Source organism: Grampus griseus, assembly GCF_964374135.1.
Source record: "Grampus griseus genome assembly, chromosome: 18".
NCBI classification, from domain to species: Eukaryota; Metazoa; Chordata; class Mammalia; order Artiodactyla; family Delphinidae; genus Grampus; species Grampus griseus.
In genome coordinates, this window is record NC_139012.1 from 71127588 (window position 1) to 71141725 (window position 14138).

The 14138-nt window shown below is 35.6% G+C and overlaps 1 protein-coding gene across 1 annotated transcript in view; it reads right to left on the reverse strand.

Moving 5' to 3' along the window:
• PDS5B (PDS5 cohesin associated factor B) overlaps window positions 1-14138 on the reverse strand; it is a 194202-nt gene that overhangs the window by 120097 nt on the left and 59967 nt on the right. The window lies entirely within an intron of this gene.

Here is a 14138-nt window from a genome sequence, read left to right on the forward strand (position 1 = left end):
GAAAAGGAATCTCTCCCTACAAAAAATAACTACTTCCTAATTTATAGTAATTCACTTATCTAATTAATGAAAATCATTTTACTGAATATTTCCCCAATTTTTAAAATTTTATTTTTACTTTCCATTAGTGGCAAGCTAGGTTATTTGCACTGACCCTCCAACAAAAAAACTCTAAGTGATTTTATTTACTTACTTATTTACATATATATAAAATACACACAGCATTTTTTTTAATAGCACCACAAATTACTTGGGCCAAAATCTAAGGGAATTCAGGAACCCAGAGAACTAAATGGAACTTTATATCCACTTACACCCTGAAGGCACCTGCCAACCCTGTCAAATCCAGAGTTCAGTTTTGCTGATCTTATGGAAAAAGAAGGACAGAGTCCTGTCAAGGAAGAACATCAGAGACCCTCCTGACATTAATGTAGAATACTACCCCAACCCAAAAAAGATAATACCTGCAAAGGAAAGAATTAAACCAAGTCAACATGTGCCCATGCTGCCATTACCACCCACAGGGACAGCAGAGAAGGCTGCCTTGGTTTTAAGCAGAGCAAAGTAATAGCAGATACAAGGGAGGAACAGCTAATTAGTTTTGGCCATAAGCCTACACATTTGCTGAGGTTCACACTGCCTACGTAGTCCAGAGAACCTCAATACAAGAACTCAGTGACCCTCAACTGGTAACACCCCCATAATATAAGTACATTCAAGCCCTCCTAGAGGAGGGCACCTTCATGCTACACTTCAAATAATCCCCATATGATGTTTCTAGGACAATAAGCATTATCAAGTCAAAAATAACCAAGCATCTAAGCAAGCAAGGCACAATGAGCAAGAACCAGCAGAAATACCAGACCCCCCAAAACTTCAAATATTACAACCATCAAATGGAATATAAAACTACTATACAACTGTATAGTAGCCCTTGAACAACATCGGTTTGAACTGCATGGGTCCACTTATACACAGAACTTTTCCAGTAAATACTACAATACTACACAGCCTATGGTTGGTTGAATCCGTGGATGTTTGTAACAGTGAATACAAAGGGTCAAGTATAAAGTTACACGTGGATTTTGAACTGCGGTTGGGGGGGGGATCAGCACTCCTAACCTCCATTAGTTCGAGGGTCAAATGCATTTATAATTTTAAAGAAATAAAAGATAAGTTTAAAAATCTACAAGGAATAAAAAAATTATACAGTAAATTAAAAGATATGAACAAAAAAGACCTACTAAAAATGAAAAAATACAAAAATTGAAAGTAAAAACTTAATGGATGAGTTTATTAGCAGATTAAGAAAAGCTATGAGACTTAATGAGCTACAAAAGATGTCCGAAGAAATTATCCAAAAATACAGAACAGAGAAACAAAAAACTGCAATACACAAAAGAAAAAGTAAAATAGCTTAACTTATGATTCATGGGAGTACCAGAAGAAGAGGAATAAGGCAGAGGCCTCTCTATGAGGTGAATATCATAAATACCAATTCACAAATTCAAGAAGCCAAACAGAATTAAGTTCAAAATAATAATTCCAAAAAAACACACAAAACCTTATAGAAGACATATTACCTTCAAAGGAACAGTATTTAAACTAATAGTGACTTCTCACTAGCAACAATATAAACCAGAAGACAGCAAAATGTCACCCACAATGTGGTTAAAGAATATAATTGCAAAGCTGAAGTTTATATCCAAGGAATATAAGTTTTAGGAATACAGTGAAATAAGGACAAATGAGCCAGACAAAACTTGAAATGTGTAATAAATTACTATATATAGTACTTAGAACAATATTTAACATATATCAGTATATTATAATATGGTATATATGGTGTACATGATCACATTAAAAGATCAAGATTTTTAAACTTCAATATAGAGAGATTACAAAAAAATTTTTAAATAATGATATGAGATACTGAAAGTAAAAGGATGGAAAAAAAGGATGCAAACACTAAACAAAATAAAGCACTTAAGCTAAACACAAATTAACAAGCATAAATAAGTAGGCCCCAAGATACACTCCTTGGTATTTACTCAACGGAAACACATACCTGCGTCCACTACAAGACATAAAGATGTTCATAGCAATACCATTCATATTAGTCAAAACAGAAAACAAAAATACCTATCAACAGTGGAATGAAGATACATTGTAGTATAGTCATACAATGAAATACAACACAGTTATGAGGGTGAATAAGCTACTGCTTCACACAATATGGATTAACATTACAAAGAAAGTTAGGTGAAAGAAGCCAGATATAAAACACTATACATAAAATATGACTACATTTCCAGAATTCAAAAATAAGGTAACCTAGCCGATGATGTTAAAAGTTAGAATAGTGAATTCCTTTGGTGGGAGATGTAACTTGAAAGAGGAGTAAGAGAATATTTCTTGGGTACAGGTAATGTTCTACTTATATATCTGGATGCTGGTCACACTATTGTTTTCACTTTGTATGAAGTCACAGAGCTAGCCATTTATAATTTTTATACTTTTCTGAATTATGCTATACTTCAACAAAAAAAAAGAAAATCTCCAAACATTTAAAAATGTAAAGTGCTTTCTAAGAATCAATGAATCAGGAGTAAAGAAAAAAAAATAAGCGTAAGATCAACAAAGTAAAAAATCACAGGCCAATCTTACAATTTTTGACATAAAAACATTTAAAAATTTAGACAAACTGGAGAAAATCTATACCTTACCAAAATTTACTCAAGAAGAAAAAATGCCACTAAGAATGAAAATCAATAATCAATAAACCTTTCCACAAGAACAAACACCCAAGGCTACATGACTTTACTAATGAGTTCTACCAAATAACTGAGGAAGAAATAATTCCAATGTCATATAAATATTTCCAAGGACGAGAAAACAAGGGAATCCTTCCCAACTAATTTTATGTAACTAACTAGCATAACCATGGTACTAAAACCCAATGAAAAAAATAAGAGAAAGGAAAAAAAATCACAGACCAATCTTTTCTGTGTTTACAGATACAGTATTTTTAAATAAAATATTGAGAAACCAAATGTAGCTACATATAAAAGACTGAGTTTAATCCAAGGAATGCAAGGTTGAATTCATCATATTTACAGATTAAAAAAGAAAAACCGTGTGATAAGGTCAAAAATGAAGAGACAATGATAAAAATTCAACATCAATTCTTGACTATAGAACAAAATAGAAGAAAAAGCTCAACAAACTAAAATTTATATGAAAGTTTCCTTTATTTGAGAAAGGTAGGGTGCTATAAACACCTTACAGCATAAATCACATTTATTGATGACCTTTTGAAAGTGTTCTACTTGTTTTTAGGACCTGTAAAAACATACCTGCTATCATGACTTCTATTTCACACTGTAATAGAGATGCTAGTCAACACAGGAAGAAAAAGGCATCCAGTATAAAGATACAAAGTAAGGAACAAAACAGTCATTACCTGCAGATTACGTGATTATGTATACAGAAACTCCAAAGATTTATAGATAAAACATCAGAATTAATAAAATTGAGTTTAACAAGGTTGTAGAGTAGAAAAATCAACATGCAAACATCAATGACCTATAGCTAACAAAATACTTCACGGCAAAAGACTGAATAATTCCTCTCAAAATCAGAAACAAGACAAGGATGTCTGCTCTCACCACTCTTATTCAACATAATACTGAAAGCCCTAGCCAGCACAATATGGCAAGGAAAAGAAAATAAAGGCATACAGATTGGAAAGGGAGAACTAAAATCGTCCTTACTTCCAAATGACATGACTGTCTATACAGACGATTCCTGGGGAATCTTAAAAAAACAAAAACTAGTTCATCAAGATTACAGGATATATTGGACTTCCTTGGTGGCACAGTGGTTAAGAATCCACCTGTCAATGCAGGGGACACGGGTTCAAGCCCTGGTCTGAGAAGATCCCACATGCTGCAGAGTAACTAAGCCTGTGCGCCACAACTACTGAGCCTGCACTCTAGAGCCTGCAAGCCACAACTACTGAGCCCATGCGCCACAACTACTGAAGCCCGCGCACCTAGAGCCTATGCTCCGCAACAAGAGAAGCCACCGCAATGAGAAGCCCACGCATCGCAACGAAGAGTAGCCCCCGATCTCTGCAACTAGAGAAAGCCCACGCACAGCAACGAAGACCCAACACAGTCAAAAATAAATAAATTTTTTAAAAAAAGATTACAGGATATAAAGATCAACATAAAAATCAATTTTATTTCTATATACTCCCAAGAAACAGAAACCAAAGTTAAAAGCACAATACTACTTTCAATCACTACCCTCCCTAATATTAATAGAACGTTTTAGTGCAAACCTAACAAAACATATACAGAAAAAAAAACAACATATACAGGACTGGTATGCTGAAAATTACAAATCACTGATGGAAAAAAACCACAGAAGATCTAAATGAATGGAGAGATATACTATGTTCATGGACCGAAAGACTCAAGATTCTTCCCCAAACTGACCTATGGATTTACGGATTCTAACAACATCCCCGCAAGATTTTTCATAGAGACAAGCTTATTCTAAAAGTTACCTAGAAAGACAAAGGAACCAGAAGAGGTGAGCTAATTTTAGAATGAAGTGAGAGGAACTCATTCCACTAAACTTTAAAATTTCCTATATAGCCAGAGTAAACAAGACAATGTGAATTTGGCAGAAGAACAGACACACAGATCAATGGAACAGAACAGACAACCCAGAAAGAGATCCACACAAGCACGTCCAACTGATTTTTTTTTTTACAAAGATACAAAAACAACTGAATGGAGCAATAACAGACTTTTCCACATATAATGCTGGAGCAACTGAATGTAAAGACTAAAAAAACAAAATAAAAAAAGACCTAAATACCTCTTTTTTTTTTTTTTTTTTTTTGCGGTGTGTGGGCCTCTCACTGTTGTGGCCTCTCCCGTTGCGGAGCACAGGCTCCGGACGCGCGGGCTCAGTGACCATGGCTCACGGGCCCAGCCGCTCCACGGCACGTGGGATCTTCCCGGACCGGGGCACGAACCTGCGTCCCCTGCATCAGCAGGCGGACTCTGAACCACTGCGCCACCAGGGAAGCCCCCTCATACTTTTATACAAAAATTTTATATAGATCATGAACTTAAATATAAACTGTAAAGCAAACAAAAAACTTTTAGAAAAAAACAGAGAAGAAAATCTTCAGTACTGAAGCCAGACAAAGAGTTTTTAGAAATGACACCAAAAGCAAAATCCATAAAATTAAAAATTGATATATTGGACTTCAAAAATTAAAATCTTTTACTCTGTGAAAAACTGTTGAGAATGGAAAGATAAGCTACAGAATGGGAAAAATATTGAAAATACATATATGACAAAGGACTTATATCTAGAACTCTCAAAAGGATACTATAAAAAACCAAACAACCCAATTACAGGATGGGCAAAAGACATGAACAGACATCTGAACAGGATATACAGATAGCAAATAAGCACATGAAAAGATATTCAACATCATTAATCATTAGGGAAATGCAAATTAAAACCACAATGAAATATCACTATATACTATTAAAATGGCTAAAATAAAAACTAGTGATAATATCAAACATAGGCAAGAAAGCAAACAAAATGAATCTATCACACATTGCTGGTAGAAATGTAAAATAGTACAGCCATACTTAAAAACAGTCTGGTAGTTTTTCATAAAACTAAACATGTATTTACCATACAAACCAGAAAATGCACTCTTGGGCATTTATACCAGAGAAATGAAAGCTTCTATTCAAACAAATCTGTACAAGAATGTTTATAGCAGCTTTGCTCATATACCTTAAAACTGGAAGTAATCAAAATGCCCATCAATGGATGAATGGTTAAACAAATTCTGATAGATCTGCATAATGAAATACTACTTGGCAATTAAAAAAAACTGTTTTACTGATAAATGCAATAACTTATTACTGAAAGAGCCAATCTCAAAAGGTTATATACTGTTATGCTCCCATTTATTTAACATCCTCAAAAACGACAAAACTATGGACATTGAGGACAGATTAGTGGTTGCCAGGGAGCATGGATGAGCATGACAAGTAGCACAAGAGAATTCCTTTACAGTTCTGTATGTTGACTGTAGTGGTGGTGAAATGAATCTATACATGGGATCAAACTACACAGAAGTACACATACACATACAGGGAGAGAGAAATAGCGAGAGCAAGAGCGAGCAAGCATGGAAAAAAGTGAGAAAACTAAGGTCTGTAATCTAATCAACAACACCATGCTAATGTTAATTTCCTAATTTGATATTGTGCTACAAGTTACGTAAGATGTCACCACTGGCAGAAGATGGATGAAGGGTTCACAAGACTCTAGGTAGTATTTTTGCAACTTTATGTCCATAATTATTTCAAAATAAAAAGGTTTTAAATGCAAAACAATCAATTATATTTATATAATAGCAACCAAAAACTTTAAAAATACAATTCACATTGAAATGCATAAACTACCCAGGAATTAATCTCACGAAAGATGTGTTTTACAGAGAAAAATCATAAAGCTTTATTAGTAGAAGTTAAAGAAAATTTAAATAAATAAAGAGATATCTTGTTCACAGAAGTCTCAAATATTATAAAGATAGCAAATCTTCCCACACTGATTATGGAGTCACTACAGTCCCAATCAAGCCCAGGTTTTGATATTTAAAGAAAGATGACAAGTTTAATTTTTTAAACTCGTAAATTTACATGACATGTACAGTCAAAAGGCCAAGAATAGCAAGATACTGAATACTTAAGAAAAACACAGTGAATGGACTTTTCTACCAGATATCAAATCCCTTTAGAAAGCTAAAGTAATTTAGATGGTGTGGTATTGGAGCAGAAAAAGATCAATGGGAAATATTAGCCCAGAAATAGACCCACACAACGTGAATGTAATATATGAATACAGTGGCATGGCACATCAGTGAGAAAAGGAGAAAACAAAATTAGAAGTTCTAAATATTGCTTAATATTTTAACAATATTAAGTCTTCCAATCCATAAACACTGGATGTCTATTTATCTGTCTTCTTTTATTTCTTTCCCCAATGTACTGTAGTTTCCAGTATGTAAGTCTTTTACCTCGTTAATTTCTAAGTAATTTGTTCTTTTTGATGCTATTATGAAGGGATTGCTTTGTAAAATTTTTTTTCATATAATTCATTGTTAGTACATAGAAATGTAACTGATTTGTTCATTTTGTATTCTGCAACTTTACTGAATTTGTTTATTAGTTCTAAGAGTTGTAATAGGGTCTTTAGAATTTTCTACATATAAGATCATGTCATCTGCAAACAGATTAAATTTTACTTCCTCCTTTCCAACATGCATGCCCTTTACAGTTAGCCCTTCATACACGAGTTCCACATCCTCACAGTCAACCAACCGCAGATTTAAAATATTCCCAAAAACATTCCAGAAAGTTCCAAATGGCAAAATTTCAATTTGCCACATACAGGCAACTATTTATGTTGAATTTATGCTGTATTAGGTATTATAAGTAATCTAGGGATGATTTAAAACATACGGGAAAATCTGGTTATATGCAAATACTACACCATTCTATACAAGGGAATTAAGCATCCTTGGATTTTGGCATCCAAGGGGGATCCTGGAACCAATCCCTGACGGATACCGAGGGATGTCTCTATTTCTTTTTCTTGCCTACTTGCTCTGACTAGGGCTGCTAGTACTATAGTGAATAGAAGTGGCAAGAGTGGATATTCTTGTCCTGTTCCTGATCTAAGAGGAAAATTTTTCCATTTTTCACCACTGAGAAATGCAAATCAAAACCACAATGAGGTATCACTTCACACCTGTTAGGACAGCCAAAAAAAAACACGAACAAAAGATAAAAAAGTTTTGGCAAGGATGTGGAGAAATGGGAACCCTTGTACATTGATGGTGGGAATGTAAAATGATGCAACCACCATGGAAAAACAGTATGGAGGTTCCTTGAAAAATTAAAAATAGAACTATTATATGATCCACCAATCCTAATCCTGGTTATATATCCAAAAGAATAGAAATCAGGATCTCTAAGAGATAACTACACACCGATGTTCACTGCAGCATTATTCACAATAGCCAAAATATGGAAACAACCTAAATGTTCAACAGATGAATGAATAAAGAAAAAGTGGTGTATACATACAATAGAATATTATTCAGCCTTTAAAAACAAAGAAAATCCTACTATTTGCAACAACATGGATGGACCTGGAAGACATGCTGAGTGAATTAAGTCAGACACAGGACAAATACTGCATGATTCCATTTACATGAAGTATCTAAAATAGGCAAACTTATACAAGCAGAAAATAGAATAGTGGTTGCCAGGGGATGCGAAGAGGGGGAAATGGGGAGTTGTTATTCAACAGATATAAAGTTACAGTTATGCAAGATGATTCAGATCTAGAGATGTGCTGTACAACACAGCACCTATAGTTAACAAGACGGTATTATGCACTTAAAAATTTGTTAAGAAGGTAGATCTCATGTTAAGTCTTCTTACCCCTTCCCCACCCCCAAAAAAAGGCAAAGGACACAAGGAAACTTTTAGAAGTGATGGCTGTGTTTATTACCTTGACTGTGGTAACAGTACCATAGGCGTATACATATTATGCATATGGCTGCATGTCCAAATTACGTGTATGTTCAAGTTGCATACATTAACTATGTGCAGGTTTTTCTGTGTATCAATTTTACTTCAATAAAGCTGAAGAAAGAGGGGAGGGGAAAAAATGAAGAAAGGAGGAGCGGGGAGAGGAGGAAGAAGAAGAAAAAGAAAAGAAAAGAAAGAAAGAAATGGCCAGTGGGCAATTAGATCTCCAGAGAAATGTCTGAGCTAGAGACAGATTTGGAAATCCTCGCTGATAGATAAAACCAGGGGCACATGACAGCATTCAGGAATGTTTTTATAAAGTGACAAGAGTGATAGGCCAAGGAAGAGATGAGAGAAGACCCATCTTTGAAATGGGAAGAGGAAAAAGAGCTTGCAAAACAATCTGAGAATGATCAAAGAGGCTGGGGCTTCCCTGGTGGCGCAGTGGTTGAGAGTCTGCCTGCTGATGCAGGGGACACGGGTTCGTGCCCCGGTCCGGGAAGATCCCACATGCTGCGGAGCAGCTGGGCCTGTGAGCCATGGCCGCTGAGCCTGCACATCCAGAGCCTGTGCTCTGCAACGGGAAAAGCCACAACAGTGAGAGGTCCGCGTACCGCAAAAAAAAAAAAAAGAAAAAAAAAAAAAAAGAGGTGGGCGGAGGACCCAGAAGGAAGCACTGTCAGAAAGGAAGGAGCACACCAAGTTTCAAGAAAGGAAGTGGCCAAAAGTACTGGATACTGCAGAGAGCTCAAGATGAAAGCTTAAAAAGAATCCAGTGACAGATTAATTATAAATTGGCATGAGAGATATTACTGGACTGATAAAAATGTTCTAAAATTCGATTATGGTGATGGCTGCACATCTCAGTAAATTTTATGGTATGTAAATTACTCCTCAATAAAGTTGTTTAAAATTTTTTAAGTTCTGAGACACTTTCATATCTCTATGGAAAAAAAAATGACATTGTACCCATTATCTCACACCATATACAAAACGAATTCCAGGTCGATTAATGACCTAAATGTTGAAGCAAATGTAAATGCTTTTAGAATATAATGTAGGAGAACAACTTCATGACCTCAGATTAGGAAAAGCAAGAATCAAGCCCACAGCTGTCTGTGTTCCTTCAACCAAAGAAGATATTCAGCAAATGCAACAAATCATTCCACAGGAAGGTAAGTATAAACATGACAGGATTCCCAGTTTTCCACAGAACCTGGAATAGAAGGAAGTCTCTCTGCCTTACCTCAACAGGAGCAAAAGTTGTTCATCTTCCATAACAACAGATATACCATTGTGACCACAGATCGCAGCTAAATAATGTAGACATGCTGCCTTCGTAGAATACACTGATCCATATAGTCAAAACTTTATCAAGTGCCTATTACTTGCATGACTTCTTAGCAGTGACTAGAGGGCAAAATGAGGTAAGATAGATCTCAAAATCTACAAAGGAAATAGACTTTCCCCCTAAATAATTAAATCACAATGAATTCTGAAGTTATCAACAGAAATAACAAAAAATGAGCTTGGAAAAAAAAGACTGAAAGAAAACCCACTTCCATACGTAGATGGGGATGAAATATTAATAATATACAGAACAAAAGGACAGAGAAAACAATTTGAATAAATCTTAGAGAAGAAAGTTCAGAATTTGTTACTGGTCTAAAACCATGACAGAAGGAAAAAGTAGAAGGAAGTAAAGAGAGCTAAGAAGGAAAAGACAGAGCCAACAGAGAAGCAGGTTACTCAGTTTCTACTTCAGTTTTATAAGCAATAGTATTGTAAGCAGAGGTTTGAAATACATCTGTGAATATTCACAGGCTGTTTCCTCAGAGTAAGATAGACTTAACTGGCCTCTCTCTACCAAGCAAACTCCATGTACATTAAATTCTCAAGTCTATGTTTAAACTTCCCCTGACCTCTCCAGGCAGAGCTAGGCTCCTTTCCCTACAGCTAGGCAAACTCTGAACATATCATAATTAGCATTTATCACATCATATTTAGTAAACTTATTTCTATGTCTGTTTCTCCTACTAGACTGTAAGCTCCTTAAGACGAAGAGAGTATATATCATTTTAGGCATCCTTACAGAGCCTAGAACAAAGTAGGTGCTCAGGAAATACTTGCTGAATCAATGACCAGAACTATTTTAAGAGATGGTGGCTCCAACAGGAAGTACAGACTAGACAGAGGAGAAATCAAATACACTAAAACCAGTTAGGAAATTGCTACAAAGTTCCAGGTAAGAACTAATAAGGTGCAGACTGCAGGCAATGACTGGAAAATAAGAAAACTGATGCAAAGACCATGAATGATTATTTGAGAGAAGTAGAAGATGATTACAAGATTCAAAGCCTTTGTTCCTGGAAAGTCAATTACTGAAATATTTACCGAGATTTTACTTGGTGTGATATAGCACTCTAGGCACTAGGAATACAATGGTAAGCAAAACACATACAATATATGCCCTCATTATAGCATAGATAGGGAAAACCAGAGAGAGATCAAATCAAGCCTTTGGAAACATTAAGTTTGGAATACAAGGCAACTGGAGATGTAGCGCTGAAGTTCTAGAGAAAAGTCAACGACAGAAAATATTTTAGCTCATGTTTTGTGGGCTTACAATATCAGTAAAAAAAAATGTGTAGGGTGAGCTGAGATACCAAGACTGAACTTTGAACTTTGAGAAATATCTATATTGATGGGGGAGAAGGGAATCAGGAAAGAAAAGAGGGTCAAGAAAGACAGAAAAATAGTTTTTTTTAAACTAGAAAAAAATGAAGATTAAGAGGTGGTATATAGGGTTAGTTACTTCAGAAATACACATCACTGGTACAAAATAACCTCAGCAAATACTCCCTTGGACTTGGTAAGTTGATCTCTTTAAGAACTTTCTGGAGAATAACAGGAATGAACACCAAATTACAAGGTAAGAGAAAAAGGGAAAGGAGAAAGAGAGAGACGAAGGGGAGCAATGCAGAAGAAGAAAGGAAGGTTACAGGAAAGAAATAGGATCTTCAATTGTTATCTGAAGTCAAAGGGAAAGATACATTAATATATAGTTGCTCCTCTGAGGTAAAATAGTGTCAAAGAAATTTTTTGACATTCATCTTTGTGGAATTTCAATAATATACATTATGGTAGAGCAGATACACTGATAATGAGAAAATGATAACTTAAAAAATTATTTATATAAAACTGACCTGTGTCAGAATCCATTTATACACAGCATATAAATGTATATAGTATATATGTATATATTAATTTCAAATATCATTATATGCATGTTGTTATAAATATTTATATTTTGGGGTCTGGAATGAAAAAGAAACATCAGTAATTTTAAAAATCATACTAACAATCCTAGAAAAGAAAAAAAAAATGAAATCATCATTCTTCCTCTGATACTACCAGATGTAAATAAATGTTCACAAGATGAAACTAATAAAGACTGCAGTAAAAATATTTAAGATCCTTTCAATGAATGGAAAAAAAGAACAAAGCATTCACTGGATTAAAGAGCAAGGGTAAGAGCAATAGCAATAGTCATTTTTTAATTGATCTGGGAATAAAGAAGGTATCTGCCATTTTCATGATGATTTTTCTTAAAAATCCAATATGTGACATGTTCAGAGACACAGAAATCAAATCAAGCCACTACTAGAATCTCTACTTGGCCACGTTTATGAAAAGCTGTTTTTCCTCCTGGGACTTTACTGCAGGTTTAAGGTGGAATTAGAAGGAAGGTGGAATTAGAAGGAAAACAAGATTTTGCGGAGTCTTACAATTGCAAAAGGCAGGCTTCCCAGAACCGGTACCTCTTATAACCAGCAGATGGTGCCCTCCATAAATACAATGCTTCCAGTACATAGTCATTACATAGTATAAGAAGTTGGGTTTATTCTTGGCCAGAGACAACTAAAAAACTAATGAGAGTGTGTTCTAAGAAAAAATAGACAAAATAAATTACGTTATTCTCCCCTAAATATATAACCTTAAGACTACATTTACATATTTTCCAACTATTATAAAAAGCTTTTTTCCATATAAATGGAAACTCACCATTCAGCTTGAATTATCTTTATTAATTCAAATTAAGTATATTTAATAGTTATTACTATATGTTCTGGTAATACAAAGTAATTTTTAATGCTTTAGGAAGTCCTTTTAGAAAGCAGGCCCATTTTGTTCATATTTTTAGTGTTTATTTATAAAAGGTTAAACATATGGTTACTCTCTTGCCTACATTCTTTTTAAGGACCATCAATGTTACAGACAGGAGTAGTATTAAACTAACTGGTTCAGACAGAAAAAGAGCCTCAGGCCCTAGAACTCCTCAACTAGCTCCAGTTTCTAATAACACGAAGTGTTGTATCAAATCCCTTTAAAGTAGTATTTTTATATAAATAATGATAATATCTCTCATTTACTGAATGATTGGTATTTTGGAGTTAGTAGTCAGCTCAATGTCCCATTCATTGACAGGATAAAATTATGTACTTTCTCTATTCACATCAAACCCCAAGCACACATTCTTGTACAACCCCCCACTATCAGCAGACTGCCTCTACTTCATTGAGAAAACAGAAGCTCTGTCAAACAGAAACTTCCCCAGTCTCCCACTACTAAATCTACTTGCCTATCTACATTTGTACCTATTCCCTTCTTCCTTTATGTTACCAAAGAGTTGGTAAGCCTCCTCACATCAAAAACTAATCCCTGGGCTTCCCTGGTGGCGCAGTGGTTGAGAGTCCGCCTGCCAATGCAGGGGACGCGGGTTCGTGCCCCGGTCCGGGAAGATCCCACATGCCGCGGAGCGGCTGCGCCTGTGAGCCATGGCCGCTGAGCCTGCGCGTCCGGAGCCTGTGCTCCGCGACGGGAGAGGCCACAGCTGTGAGAGGCCCGCGTACCGCAAAAAAAAAAAAAAAAAAAAAACTAATCCCTTCTCAAGTGCACAGAATCCCATCCTCTACAGGTCTCTCAAAGACTTTCACTTCATTAGTTATCTCCTCTTTCCTCAGCATCAGCATCCTCCTTCCCTCAGTATTCAGTGTAAGTACTCTGTTCTTGAGTGGACAGAAGGCATTCAGGCAGGAAGGGAGAGAAAGTACAACATGCCTGCTTAGACTACAAGTACCCTTCCAGCTACTGTCTTCTCTCTCAAATTACCTTCATACCCAAGCTTCTCAAAAAGTAATCTGCACTTCTTCAGTTCCCATTAGCTTTTCATACTAATCCAATCTTGTTTCCAGGATCCTCCATCACCAGCAATAATGCTTTTGCCATAATCAGTGTGACCGACTTCAAAAACGAGAAAAGATTTTTCTCTTCCCTGTATCTACACCCTTGCAATGTGACTTTGTGGATCCTCCCATCAAGAAGAGTGTTTTTCCAGCCCTTGAATCTGAGATGGTCTTATGACTTGCTTTGGTCACTGGGACACTGGCAAGCTTAAAAAGTGCTTGTGCGGAGTTTATTGACTTACTG